The sequence below is a fragment of the Bombus impatiens genome, unplaced genomic scaffold, assembly GCF_000188095.3.
Source record: "Bombus impatiens unplaced genomic scaffold, BIMP_2.2 scf_0478, whole genome shotgun sequence".
Taxonomy (NCBI): Eukaryota; Metazoa; Arthropoda; class Insecta; order Hymenoptera; family Apidae; genus Bombus; species Bombus impatiens.
The window spans coordinates 1,791,719-1,807,351 of NT_176897.1; the positions used below are offsets into that span (position 1 = coordinate 1,791,719).

At 44.0% G+C, this 15,633-nt stretch overlaps 1 protein-coding gene across 11 annotated transcripts in view; it reads right to left on the reverse strand.

Annotated features, from left to right (window-relative positions):
* LOC100743674 (probable Ras GTPase-activating protein) overlaps positions 1 to 15,633 on the reverse strand; it is a 261,958-nt gene that overhangs the window by 178,983 nt on the left and 67,342 nt on the right. For 4 of the 11 annotated variants that reach the window (XM_024368774.2, XM_024368775.2, XM_012387579.3 and 1 more), the window contains exon 1: positions 7,115 to 7,695. The exons of 5 other annotated variants lie outside the window; for them this stretch is intronic. The gene's annotated coding sequence lies outside the window, so the exon portion shown is untranslated. Of the gene's footprint in view, positions 1 to 7,114; positions 7,696 to 15,633 lie in introns of those variants that run through there. 2 more of the 11 variants (XM_024368773.2, XM_012387581.3) reach the window with 2 other exon arrangements.

The following is a 15,633-nucleotide window of genomic DNA, read 5'->3' on the forward strand; positions in this document are numbered from 1 at the left end:
TATGTTCCCACGTTTTATTGCCGGACGTGTATCTCGTACGCGTATCGCGATACACGTATCTCCGTGCAAAAGAGATCTAGCAACACAGGCACGAATCGATCGGCCAAAAACGATTAGCTCGGACGCGGGAACGCGTGCAAAGATCGAGATCGCGGTTCGCGGCGATCACGCCGAAGATCACGGCACGTGAACTGGTTTCGCGAATACCGAAGAAGCGTGACGTGTGCGTTGGTCGCGTGTGTACGCGGGCAACGACGAAACAAGAGCGAAAGAAGGAGAGAGGGAAAGGTGGAAGGAAAAGGGAAAGCAGGATCCAGCGTACAGGTCGTTCGCATCCGAGTTCGAAGTTGGCGGGCGAACCTGTAATCGTTTCGTGACCACGGAGCAGAATACGTTTGCCCGTCTTTCTTTTCGCCTCCGTTTCAGGGCCTTTTCCAGCCGACCAATACGATCAAAAGGAACACGACCAATAATCCTGTGAGAAAGAAATTGGCCGTCGGCACGAACACCGAAATTTTCCACACAGGAGAAAAGGAAATTTGGCATTTAGCGCGACGGCGATCGCGTCACTATACTCGTAGTATAGCGATTACCGTAGCAAGGACATTGTTAACCACGATCGTACACACCCTGTATACCAACGTAAACCGATAGTCAGGTTATACAACAACAGGTTATAAGCGAATCGTTTCCATAACGATATTCTCGAATATTCTCAAGTTGCATCGCTACTACTCCTTGTTCTTTCTCCGGCAAAATTTCTCGTGTATCGAGACAAAACAGCCAACCAATCCCGTCCAAAGCCGTCCAAAGTCATCCAAGACACTGAAACGCGTATGAAAGGCAGCGAATCCGCGAAAGAACCGCGACTAATTGTGCCATTTGGGCTCGTACACTAGGCCCGCTTCCTCGTCGATCCGGTCAGCGGCGTTCGTCGCCGATGCGAGAGATCACCGGCCGGCTTCGAAGACTCGTTTCCATCTCTATCCCGAGGCGAGGAATCGAAAAACGGCTTAGTCGAAAGAAGAGGTAGCTAGGAGGAAACGAAACACGCTGTATATCCGTGTACGAACTCCGACATTTCGAGGCAGTGTCGCAGACTCGTACGTGGCTGAAGCTCGTGAAAAGGATCTCGAGTGGATCCGTTCCGGCTACCACGAGGACCATATCGCCGCCTGCTCGTGCCATAGAGCCAGACGGAACAGTCGAGGAAGAGAGCAAAGAGGGACGACCGAGTACCTACTTACGACAACCACGATCCCTCGTAAACATCGGATGGAGGCCTCCTGGGAATCCGCAGCAGGAACAAGGATACCAGGTGCACTCGTCTTGATAACGAGCTTGGAAACGCTCGCGCGCCGACCAAAGATCACATTCCGCCCGTTTTTTGCTCCGATGGCAGATTTACGAGTGGCGGTGAGCCTCGATTCAAATTCAGCGCCCTCGGAACCTCCGTCTCGCGGACTCCAAACGATAAGGAATACGCATATCCGGCTGACATTATAGACTGATTACTACGTGTGGTAGCTAACATCGATTCACGGCGATCGTATAGCGCTGGCTGAACCACGCGACGACGTAGGAAAATAAATATCGTTGAATAATCGCAATATTTGTGCGATCCGTTCGAGCCCGTATCGAGTAGCGATATCTCTGATCGTAACTACGCACTTGGATCAGTTTCGTCGCGTAATTTCCCTACGACCGTTCTTACCGAAAGCTAGTTCCGTACTTTCGTATTGCTATACCGACTAATTAGAATTACGTGTATCGAGTTTATTACCATTTAAAGGTACTTTATTTTACTGCTACTACTTTGATTTACGCATGGCACGAGTTAAAAAACGACTTAGCGGGAACGTACAAGTACGTGCAAGTATCCTTTTTACCTTCTATTCGAATCCGATTATCGTTCCAAACCTCCGCTCTCTCTCTCTCTCTCTCTCGGTCCACAAATAGCCACCGAAACATAGTCTTCGCTAACGAAGTGCATAAAAACCTTCCAACAACTTTCCAAGTAAGAAAGAAGAAAGTAATTGCCTCGTAAGTTATCGGGGAATCGATAAAGTCGGCAGAGTGGGAAACCTCGGAACAAGAGATTGCGCGAGTGATTCGAATCGCTAAAAGTTTCGGTCAGTCGGAGAAGAAACGCGGAAGGCGATCGAAACATTTGACTGCGTTACCTAATTGCTCGTTGGCGATCGGCGTGTATCGGTTCGAGCGTAATGTTGATTTAAATTCGCCGGAACGCGTTAGCTCGCGCGAAACGCGCGCCCCATCTGGCCGTGGAACTCGGTTATGCGGACTATGCCCCGAGGAGAAGGTAAGCAAGTAACAACGGACAACGACGATGTGTTACGCCGTGTACGCGGGAAAGAGAGAGGGAGGAAGCGACACGGAAGAAGGAGGACAGACGGAAAGGAGAGACCAGAAACGAGATCGAATCAGCTGAGAGGGAAGCCGGTCGGGACTGGCGAACCCAACAGAATGGTTCTTTAAATCAGCGATACAGCCAAGATTTGTCAAACGTGTACCGGACCAAGTCGGGTAATTTGTTCCGCGCAAAAACCATCGCCGTTTCTCTGTTCTCTCTGTTTCGAGTTTAGGGAGTTTTGGGAAATCGATTTGTCCGTCTGAGTTCTCATACGTCTTGTTTATAGACGTTATAGCAGAGAAATGTAAGCGACTCTTTCGCTTTCATACCGTATGACCGATCTATTGCAACATTTTTTCAGGAAAATTTCTTACCAAAATTTAAAATCCATAATCGATACACTTTTTGTTCTTTAACATCTACAAAATGTCAGATAATACCAAAAGGAAATAATATTACGTTTACGATGTCAATCATCGATGCTTTATACACTCAATTTTTTATAACGTATAATAATTTTTAACGTTCCATAGTTTTAATACCAAACCACATAGGTGTATAGATAACGACACGTTCTTAATCGGACGAAGCACGCGCCTAATACAAATCTTTGATCGAATTAACTTTACCGTAACAGCTGAAAGTAACCTCCGAACGATAAAACGCGATATCTTAAGCGATCAAGAAATCGCAAAACGTTCGAAACAATCCAATTATCAAAAGAGATACATTCCACTTTCTGTAACAAAGTCTTGCTCTATTCGAGACAGGATTGCGAACTTCCTAACGACATACGCAGGCAAATACAGACACATCCACGGTGAATCTAACAGTCTACGCCGGCTCCCTAATAACTTAACACCCGCGGAATCGAAACTAAACAGAAACACGACGCGACGTTCGCCACGATCAACCGCAAACTACCCAGTAGCCGTGTAATCCGTCCTCGGATGTTCGAAAACAGAAACTTATCTCTTCGCACGAATTTCAGGGAGCAGACATCGCGATTTCCCGGTCCCGTGAGTTCGACTATCCCTCTATGGTTAAAGGGACTTTGGTCCTGGAAATTCAGTAACTCGACGGATCAAAAGCTGCTAACGGAGCACGATTATACGGCGACGAATCAAAAGTCGAGGAATACCAAAGGTGTCCCGTGTTCCTCCCTCGTAGGTAGCAAGTCGCTTCATTTCGTCGAGTCTTCCAGAGTTTCCACGATGAGATCGCGTTCCAAGAGTCCACCTTATAAATTATTGATGCTTCTCAAAGGTTTTCCAACGGAGAGTAAACGACTCCTACTAAGGTCTTCGCGTCTTTCCTCCTTAATATCTCTCTCTCTCTCTCTCTCTCTCTCTCTCTCTCTCTCTCTCTCTCTCTCTCTCTCTCTCTCTCTCTCTCTCTCTCTCTCTCTCTCTCTCTCTCTCTCTCTCTCTCTCTCTCTCTCTCTCTCTCTCTCTCTCTCTCTCTCTCTCTCTCTCTCTCTCTCTCTCTCTCTCTCTCTCTCTCTCTCTCTCTCTCTCTCTCTCTCTCTCTCTCTCTCTCTCTCTCTCTCTCTCTCTCTCTCTCTCTCTCTCTCTCTCTCTCTCTCTCTCTCTCTCTCTCTCTCTCTCTCTCTCTCTCTCTCTCTCTCTCTCTCTCTCTCTCTCTCTCTCTCTCTCTCTCTCTCTCTCTCTCTCTCTCTCTCTCTCTCTCTCTCTCTCTCTCTCTCTCTCTCTCTCTCTCTCTCTCTCTCTCTCTCTCTCTCTCTCTCTCTCTCTCTCTCTCTCTCTCTCTCTCTCTCTCTCTCTCTCTCTCTCTCTCTCTCTCTCTCTCTCTCTCTCTCTCTCTCTCTCTCTCTCTCTCTCTCTCTCTCTCTCTCTCTCTCTCTCTCTCTCTCTCTCTCTCTCTCTCTCTTTTCTCGAGCGCGCGCGCGTTTTTTCTTTACGCTGAACGATAGATAGAGTTAGCTGCGAGATATCTGCGAAAGCGATGCGGAAAACAGGAATTCGAAATCGTAACTCCGCGCAGAGAAGTTGAAATAAAGGGTTCACTAACGACCGATGCTATAACGACTGAATAAAACCTTAACAATCATAACACGCAGACCCGTAGGTTTCTTGCAACATCGATCTTATGGCACGACTAGCGCCCGGAGCTTCAAGGGCTTATTACGATCTGTCTTACCTTGAAAACCCATTACGCGCAACCGAACTTTTTTCGCGGTCATAAACTTTCGTTCCCTAAGAGTGACGATCCGTGCCAAGTCTCTAGCAATCGCTAGAGAAAGCATCTTCTTTTTCTTTTCATAATGCAGCGAGAGCGTAATACGTTCAACCTGCTGAAAATCGAATCGATGAATTGCGATCGAATCGTATCGTTGGTCGTATTACTCGCTATATATTATCGGATCGTTGTGTCGCGGCTCCTTCGATTAAAATTGTAAGTGGAAATTGCGCTACTTCGTTTCTAAGCGATGGAAAATTTAAGAAGGTATCCGAGAACGTTGCTGTTCAGTCAATAAAACGAAGAAATAATTTTTAACGTACTCGTGCGTGCTGATTATTACGCAGAACTAAACAAAATCGGACGATTCCATTCGATAGCGCAAAATGTAATTGTCGAGTACACGATCCAAAGCAACCGATGATCCTTTCGTCCCGTTACTTTTTGCACCAATAAGAGTATAACGAGTGAAATGAAATTTTCCACGAATAAATTTCATTAAACCTTCGGTAAATACGTAAGACGTGTATAATATTAGAATAAGGAAAGAATTTTGCCATTGGGTTCGCTTGATCCATTAATTGAAATCAATCAATTTAAAATTGATTAAAAGGTTCCCGATTCGACCATTTCGATGATATTCCTTTAAATCTATATTATATTTTTACTAGCATCCTATATTTAAAAAATTTACGAGAACAAAGAGTTTAATACCGACATATTTAATTCGAATAACACAGTACTTTTATATAAAAATTATTCCGATTCGACGATTTCAATATCCGTTATAACTGAGAATCAGTTAAATAATAATGCTTCGAGTGTAATCAATTGTCAAAAAATTTGATGATACGAAAAAGGCGAACGAACAAATATTCAAAAAGCGAAGAGCGTCGGGAAAATGCGCGACGAATGACCAAGCATCGATCACAACGAACAATCATTTCACACTACATACTCTATGAAATAAAACGAACATTGCAATCGACGTTTATTACATTTTCATTACTTCGCTACTAATGTATTTTTACAGTTTCTATCCAATTTGCACATCGTTAATGATCTGATAAATATTTTCAAAGTAATCGGATATATCCATGTGCTCGCAGACAGAAACATACGCGATAATCATTTGAATTTATATTTATTTCTTTCTTCTTATCTCGCTTTACCAACTAATTTCAGGAACAGGAAAACAACGAAACCATCGATATATGAATAAAATAATTTACAGTTTCCATTTATTTATCGACCGTCCAATATTTCAAATTAGAAATTAACGGTACAATTTCGTCGTTTCATATTGCTATTATATACTTTTAATAAATCATTGTTTTGTTCGATTTTAAACGGCAATATCGTAAATAAGATGACAGGACGAAATGCAATCTCGTGTCTTCGTCGTTCAATTTCAAAGAGAAAGTGCCTAACCTTGTTTACCACCTACGAGTAGGAGGTATGCTTAATTGTATAATTACAAAGTCGATGAAACTCTTTTAAATCCAAAGAGTTTTAAGAAAGACTGGCAGATATGTGTACATCCTCTGACTTATACGATGTTATAAAGGGAAAAAATAATCAAACGTTTCTTCAAAAGATAACACCATCGCGGGGAAACGTTCTCGGGTTGCCTCGGATACCACCATAACGAGCATTTAAATTTGAAATGCGGTTGGTATATAAACACGCGGGTGAAACAAAGCATTTATATAAATAATCATTCGCGTAGATGATACTCGACCGCGGTCAGCTACGTTTAATTATGCAGAACCTCGCGGAGACCCATTTGCTCGGCAGAAAGCGACGCGTCGATTTTATTCGATGCCGCCCGCCCATCACTGGCAAATCGTATTAATCTTCTTTACTTTACATTAGCGACGATGGTATTTACATTCAGATGTTATAATGAAAAGTTGACCGAGCCGAAGCTAGCTACGTCGCGAACGTAAACACGTTCCGTATAATTATTCTGTTTACAGGCACGGATGGCACTTGCTACTTCTTAGAAAGGGAGTTTGTTAGAGAAAGAACAGAGTATGTATGTATCGATGCATGCACGTATACATGTACGAGTAAACCATGTGTGTTGGAAAATAAAAATCGAACGTCATTCATGGACGAAGAGTCGATGAATCCATTTTTTGCATTTGACTTTGCGAAATATTCTTTCTCTTCGTTGATATACACGTGTGTACATTATGAATACACGATTATCGACGAGCCTAAGTTTATCCGTCTTGAGAATACTTCGAAATCCGTGAAAATTGAGGTCACGATCGATCGATAGGGGAGAACGAACCTCGATTCATTGAATCGCAAATGCTTTCGATAAACGTAGTTTCCGATCTAATAATACGTTTAATAATACAGACTAATTTTCTAACCTGTACGCGCAACGACAGTTGAATTCCGCTAATTCTCTAGGATACTTTACGATCGATTTTGTTTCACGATGACAAGTATACCGGTCGAAACTGCACAGCGTTTCGATATGCCTCGAAAGATCATCGCGTGATCAAACAGTCCGTCAGAAATACGTACATCGATTGGCAGTTACCTGCACCGAAGCGTTACGACGAGCCGCGGACGTCGCGTCGCGGCGTCGTCCGAATATTTCGAGCGTAAAACTCGGCAAACTTTTTTCTCCAGCGCTGTCGCCGCGATCAAGATAAACGCCCGAAAAACTTGGGGTTCAAGGACTTTCGACCTGGAGTCAACGTACACCAAGACATACCGACACGTCGCTGCGAGTTCTTTCGATTAAAACATCTCACATCGAGAAAGACCGCACAAGTTACCGGTTTTTCGTCGTTGGAAACGATCCACAGGATGGAAATTATCCGAACGAATCGCGTACGATCACGAGAAACACCAAAAACACTGTCACACCACCGCGCGAACATACGACGACACTACGAACGAGCGGAACCGGATACTCGAACCACTGTACACATCGATGCGCCACTTACCGCGCGTGATTCTTTCGATCGCTTCGAAACGGTGACAGGCGAGCGAGAATTTTCAACGGCAGGTCGGCCAACTTTTTGAACGGTCACATTTTCCCGCTGACCGGCTACTCGAACGGGAACGCACGACATAGACGCGATGCTTGCTTGCCGCAAACTGACAACGCGGGACAATGCTAACCGGCCGAGACCGACCGAGCGCGCACGGAAATGGCCGACCGAGTCGCGAGTATTACGTGCGTCGCGTCGACCGATTGACGGACGCGGGGCTATTGATATTTCCATGCTTCTGCTAATCCTTTCTGTCGGCGGTTGAACCGACGCGAATTAAATTCTTTCCTCTCCTGGAAAATAGAGATGCTCTCGCAGGTTCCCTCCTCTCTTCGACTTCTCGAGCGCGAAAGGCCAGCTAATTAGCGGCTGTGTGGAAACGTCTCGGTTCTACCTGTCTTTTCGCGATTACGCACGATTACGCACGGTTACACACGCGTTCTCCCATATACGTACAAGAAACGAACTCAAATTTCGTTTTCGAAATCTTTCACGATACGTACATATATCCGATTTGTACAACTATGGACTTTAAATATTTTGCTATTAAAGTTTAAACGTATACCGAAACAGATAATTTGCTTGGAAATTTTCCGCAAACAGAAGAAAGTACAAAGATTACGAAAAGAAAGGTACTACATATTTATCGACTCGTATTTTCTATTTTGCGTTCCATATAATTTTACACTTGAAATGTTTCATTGATAGGAACGATGATGACAAATATACGTGTAACGACACTGTACAACGCACATATTCTACAGCGAAGCGTAACGTTATAAACATGCGAACTAGATGACATATATATGGAATTTAGTTTGCGAAGATGACACATTTTTATTAGAATTATGAATGGAGAAGGGTACACTGAAATTTTCAGTACACGGATTTCAGTGTTTTATTCGTCATTAAACCGTCCCGTCGTCGCTATCTCGCGGTCAACTCTTTTTTCTCTTTGCCGTCGTAGATGTCACGGTGACAAATGGCACGAGGTATACTCGAGGTTAATGACAAACTTTCCTCGCTGTATCGAATGGAGGAAGAAGAGGAAGAGCGGTAAATTTTATTCGTTTCCAATTTCCAAGAACCACTGTTGCGCGCAAAATAGCTACTATATCGCCAGCCATTAGATCAAGATGTACAAAACGAACAATTTTATGGAAGGGAAGATGAAGCGAGACAAAACAAATACAACGATTCGTACGAAGAATCGGAAAAGGCTGGGGAGAGGAGGAGAGGAAACAAGAGAAAGCGATCGAATGTTAGAAAAATACGTTGAACAAAACGCTTGAAAGTTCGTTTATTTTTATTTTTACGAATAAACCACTTCTGCCATGTATCGTTCGTTGCGTGAACGAAAGCAAAACGTAGAAACGATTTTTGTAAAATCGTTTGAAATAATAATCTAACATGCTGTGCCACGTCGAAAAATTCTAATCGGATCGCTTAACGAAACTACGGATTAACTTAACGAAAGTTTCCACGATTCTTCGCGTGGCCAAAGGTATTTTTACATCGTCAGTCAACGACGTTCTTCCAAAATCACGTAGGAAGAGGCTAGCGCGTCTAAATGTGTAATTTTCAATTTAGTTGCAGGCAACGAATCGATCGAAATAAGGTTTCGCTTTTACTCGTTTTATGATCTGATTTGTCCGTCGACTCATCGACACCATCCACCGATATCAATTTGTTCGCGTATATGATTGCTTTTATCAGACATTACAAGACACGTACATGACATCGTATATCTCGAAAGTATTCTATCAAGACCCAGGTTGGTACATCCGTTACACGCTCGATATCGATGCGGTATTGGAATGAAAGATTTGGTTCCATCCGCGGATACGTAGGTGCCTTCGGCGTGCACCGGATAGAGACGTCTACGTTGCCGCGTATCGGCCACTCCTAAGTTATACAGTTAGCGGCAGCAGTCAATGCCGATAAACCGGTCGTGAAAATAAAGCATTTGAAATTAGCCAGACGAGCGTGTTCTTCTTCCCGTGCACGCGCACGAAACGAGAAACGAAACGACCGGCCAGAGGAAAGGCTTGGAGGAAGTGGAGGGACTTTGAAGTCGAAAATAGCCAAAAATCCAGCAGCCTGCACAGACTAACGCGGTTCTCCGCGCTACGCGACGGCCTCTTCCCTCACGGTCGCCATGGCTAGAAAAGTAACGGTGCCCAACGATCGTTGAACTTGCTACGATGTGACGGCCGGAGCCATTAAAGACAGGCCAAACAGAATATGGGATTCATTGTCAGCGCGAGAACGATCGTTCGACTCGGCTGACTCGGGAAACGCCGGGCTGCCTGCAGCCTTCTTCCTCTCTATCTGACCGTGCCGCGCCGAGAACATAACGATGCGATAAGATACGCGAATTTATTGAAGTGTAAAGCCTGCAAATTATCAACCACCGCACGGCCACGACGACGACTGGTCTTCGGCCATTGGCGGAGTTTATCGCGATCCGTGGAACGGCCAATATAACTGGAGGAAAGGGTACGCGAACCAGCCTCCGCCAAGATTGACGCGATGATATTCAAGACTGCACAAGACTTACAAGTTGCGTAATACGTAGAGTAGTCGCGATCTGCGTTTAGACGGTAGTAAGACCAGCGATACGCGTGGTGCTTCGAGTTCGAGCGGTTCGAGCGGTTCGAACGGTCGATCGATAGCTTGGCGGACAGAACGATTTTGTCAATCGAGCACAGCGGTATTTTTCTATCTATTATCTATCGTTCGAGAATAGCTTTATACAGGACCTTGCACGAAACCAAAGCACGCTGTATCTTCAAAAGGGACAAAATGTTTTCGATGACTGCTAACCTCGATATAAATTGCGAACAATAGGACAAAGAATCTTTGTCTTTCGCGTATCGACTATCAAGGTGTTCGATGACGCGTTTCATCAGGAACTGAAAAATTACGGAAAGAAACGTAACTCGTAGGTTACATGGGGGAAAGAATAATGGGAAAATTATCTTTTTAACGTGTCCAAATAAAGCTCGCTTTCGATTTAATCAGCATCGTCGAGGAAGCTCATTGTTTCATCTTGCTCGTCCAGATGCGAAATAACGTACACCACGTATGTATACTTGGCAGTATCTTAGTTGCCATCATCGAACGAAACGCATAGCCGACGTATTGCGCAAAGTCATGAATATTTATGCCCACGGTACTACCGTACCATCGAACGTCTTCCCCTGAAAAATTCGCCACGACGAGAATCGAAACGGTCGCTACCCGCGTTAATGACAGACATTAACGCGTATATTAACGAAAATGACTGACAATAACGTCTCATTGTTCTTGCGACACGACCGTAGCGTTGTGTCTAAAAGTGGTCATTCCACTTTCTAATTCCGTCTAACGAGACGACGAGCTTTTATAAATTCTATTATCCGCAATCGGCCTGCAGCGTCGCAATTATTGGTGAAATTTATTACCGTCTACCGCGAGCGAGGACAATTCGGGAGGGATCTATCTCCGATGTCGTTCGTCAAGCAACATATTGTCGTAATAAGATGCTTCTTCGCGTAATACGCCCGCCGTTTATAAAGCGTTCGCGTTAAATAAATGGCGAGCGCAAATTACGGGAAGTAATCACGCGTCGTTCGAAGCGATCGTCTCCGCGATAACAGCTCCGGCGCCCGTTTACAACGGACAAGGTGTAGTTCGTGTAACTTTTAAAAACCTTTTTATCGATCTGTAACGACCATGTAGCTAGCTTTTTCTACCCTTTCTCAGCCTCTCGTTGTCTTTTTTTCTTTTTTTTCTTTCGCCTCTTTACATCGAATATTCGATCTTGCCTGTCAGATCGATGAAAGGTATCGCGTGTACGAAGTGCGAGTGATTTGTTTTTGAAGCCAGACGTCGTTAAGCCAGGTTTAATTAAAACGTGTTATTGTAGTAACCAGTGTATACTGGATTAGACAGCGTGTACGAGTAGGAATATGTGCGGCACGTAAACGCGCGTGATCGTTTTGCCATAAGGATGTTCCATTCACTAACGTACCGGCGAGAAAATCCATAGAATATACCGTATAAACAACTTTCTGCCACGGCCAAGTATCGAACAGTGCCATCGATAAGTGTGCCTGCTGTTCGCTCTCTACATTCATATGCAACCTGATTCTACTTACCGATGCCACTTACACCCGGACCTAGATACTTTACTGTTGGATATCCTTACTCCACTTTGCCGTTTTATTTAGATCGGTTTTAGTTGAAACAAACTTTACTTATTTATCGAGTAAGCATCAACGCGCGTTAACGGTGATGCGTTATCAATTGAAATCGAATCGTGAATTTAGGTACATTAGGTACAAGTACATTACGTACATTAGGTACAAGTTCATTAGCGGACGTGTACATTTATCGTCGTTATACGCGAAAGTGTGCTACTTTTTAGAACAGTTGCAACGCTTTTATCAGCAGCAATCATACGTTAAACGACGAGCGCCTAAAGTCGAGATTTCTATCGGAATCGTCGTCGTCTTCGTACTCTTGTCTCTTTCGGTCAAGGTCAAAGCAAAAATCAAAATAAAAACAAAAACGAAAACAAAAGTCCACGCGCACATCGAAACCTCGTTTATCTTTAGAAAAAGTCGGCGGTATGATTAACAAGTAGCGTCCACAGTAGCGTAATGACCCAAATTATGCGACGCACGTATCCGATACAAGGTTCACCGGATGTTCGTGTAGCCAGCACGCGCACGCGATACTCGAGCTATCGACGGAATCGTGACACGGTGGAAAATATCGATGGTTAACGGAACAACGCGGAAACTTTGACAGTCTGGGAACATTCAGCGCGCTACCTTTTCAAACTGCCACGCGAAACGACTGTACGGAGGAAAGAAAAGGACAAAAGTGGACGAGAGGTTGACGGAAGGAGGACAGGAGCGTGGAGTCGGCTTCGTAGGTTTCCTCGAGGGCCCACGATTCATCCTCCCGATCGTGTGGCCGGATTCCGCCAACGCTCACGGCATTCGTATTTCATGCCATGCATGCGCAGCAGATATACCAAAGAGAAACGAGCGGCTGAGAAAGAGGAAAGAAAAGGAAAAAGGATAAAAGACGTTGGTGGAGAACACGCGAGAACGCGAACAGAACAGACGGATGCGATGAACGGGAAAACGAAGGAGGGAGCTAGGTCGGCATTTCAAATCACTCGGCAGGCTCGCGCGTTTGAATAAATCTAACGGTGAACATCCGCGAGGAGATGCGAAACGAAGTAGTCACGGAGTGGACGATGAAACGGTTGGATTTGGAATTGGAGAATCGATCGGAAATCGAAGAAAACCAGTCGACGATTTAAAATCAGAGTAGTAAATATCCGATCTATACCTATATCTAAATTGCGATCTCTCGCAATTGCTGCTTGCAATTCCGTTATCGCTATCTACGTTTAAACGACTTGGAAAATTAATTCGCCCGACGAATGACCAACGAATTTGGAACCGTTGCCTCCTGTTACCAACAATTTCCTCTTACGATTTCTACTACGAAGGTCCACGTTGATATGTATTTATAAATGTAATATCTAGATTGAGATTATATTCGGAAAATAAGATTTCTATCGTGTTTCCCTTGTCCTATCGAACAATTTTTATGGAAATTTAAGAAAAAGAGGAGGGGGGGGGGATCGCAAGTTACTCGACTATCGTAAATGCAAATTACGTTGGTAGAATGTAGGGCTGTGGCTAATTTATAATCGGCGACGTCGCGTGTAAACGGTTCTTAAAGGACTCTTACGCGTGTTGCGTTAGGATGCGTGGGGAAACGAGCACTGGATGCACACGCTGCTACCGGTCGGCAATACGACTTCCCTCGATGCTCGCGGCAGCAATAAAATCTCCTACGGATTCGGACTTTCTCCCGGTTTGACAGGTGGATTGGCGAGATTCGTTGCGCGACTTGTTAGAAGAGGGAGAGGGGCAGCAGGTTGTAAAGAAAGGTAGACACGGAAACGACGGATTTGGCAGAGTTTGAATCAATAATATAATTATAGAATACGAAATAAGATTATATCGACGAAAAAGCTTCGAGTTACCTACGATACAGGGAAACGTACTTAGCATCTATATCGAAGAAACATAAAAATTCCAGATTTGCTTTATAAGAAACAATACGTCTACTTGTCGATACGAGCTCTATCGATAAACGTCAAGGTTTTCGCAATGCGTATTTCTACCGCCACGTAGAGACGGACGCGACGTATGCATATGCAGTTTCGATATCATAGGAATCGAATAAAAGTACAGAGAAGTATCGATAAAAGCAGAAAGGGTCGTAAACTTTCTCCGGATATGAATTTTCGAGAGAAAACAAAGTGATCTGAGAAAATTCAATAAAGGATAGGGTGGCATAGTCGGAAACAGACCTACAGATGAAACGGAATTCGCTCGTGCGTGCTCGCTATACCAAACGAAAGCGCGTTAATTGCGGATGTAACTGGCGCGGCGCGTTGCGATTCTTTCATTAGTCCCGTTTACACGGCCAACGAAGCGGATAAGCGTCGATCGAATTATATTCTCGCCTTCGTTGTAATATGATATCCCGCTGCACTCCTTTATGAAAAAATCTAGATCTCGCGGTGTAGAAACAGAGAAGCGTTTCGAATTCGTAGTCGAACGACCGTTCGCACTTTCACGAACAACGAAAGTAAGTGTTAATTTTTTGTCACGAGGTTGCGCGTCGATGTGGAATAATTCTCGGACTCGACTAAAATCAAATTGTAGAAATTGGGTACGATCGAACCGAATAATTTCGAGAACTATTCGGCAAAACAGGTAATCAAAGTTCTACGGTGGTTGCAAATTTTAAATCGTTTGTGTTGGTGCCATTCCACGGCACGAAATCCAGACATGCCAACAGTACTCGCTGGCATCTAAAATTTATCTCTACATTTATCGTTAGCGTGTATAACGCCGATTTTATATTATAATTTGGCATCGGTGCGTATTTAATAAACAGGCACCCGTATAAAGACATTTGGTATTTTTACCGAATAGCGAATATTATTCGGTCTCGGTATAAATTAATATCAATAGGTATACAGGCGGATATAGTTTTCCCAACTGTCCTCGTTATGGATTTTACTATTTAAATAAAATAATTCCCGTATCTAGTAACGCGACACAAACTGAACAAAAACTTGTGACTTATTCTTGCAGTAAAAACGATATAATTAATATAATGCCTGTAATAGAAAAACAATCGATAGCAAGCGTTACTTTAATATCGTAACGATCTAGATCATTTTATAGCGTAAATTTACCTTGATTTCAAATTTTCTAATTAATCGTGGTAATTAACTAATTCTAATAATAATAATAATAATAATGGCTAATTATGGAAATATGGGTATCTATTATATATCTAGGTAAAGAAACGAAAGTAGAGATTACGTTCGAAAAATAATCCTGTACGTACGATCGGTCGAAAACGTCGCTGAGAAAAGACGACCAATCGTTAACGCGTGTATAAAAGCCGGGTGTAACCCACGATCTCACGGGTTACGCGTTACACAGGTGTGAATCTCGTTCGTTCAACTTGTTTCGACTCACTGGTCGAAGCGAGTCAAAGTGGAAATATCGGAGATTGCGAGCTCGTGTAACGGGGGACAAGGACGGTACGACGCTAGTCCAGTCGGCCTCGAAAACCTCCGTATGCCGTTATTATTCCATGGCACCCGTTACTCGGCGACTCGGCGACTCGGCGACTCCGGGCGACTCGGCGAGGGAATAAAAAGAAGAGCGTGCCGCGGAGTCACTAGGTTTATGTTTATAGTTCATACCTCGCGTATATGCCGTGCCGCGCGGGTCCAACGTTTCTCGGTCTGCTCGCCGGTCGGGGCTTTTTGCCGATGATCGCGTGCTGCTCTCGTATCTCGTAACCGGACAGGATACTGGACGCATTTCTTCGGAGAAAACGAATGAAATTCGTCGGAAGTATCTCTCGAGTATTAGGATTTATCGAAATTCACGGGATAATACGACGATATCCGAAAGAAGGGAAAAGTACCAAAAGGATACGAAT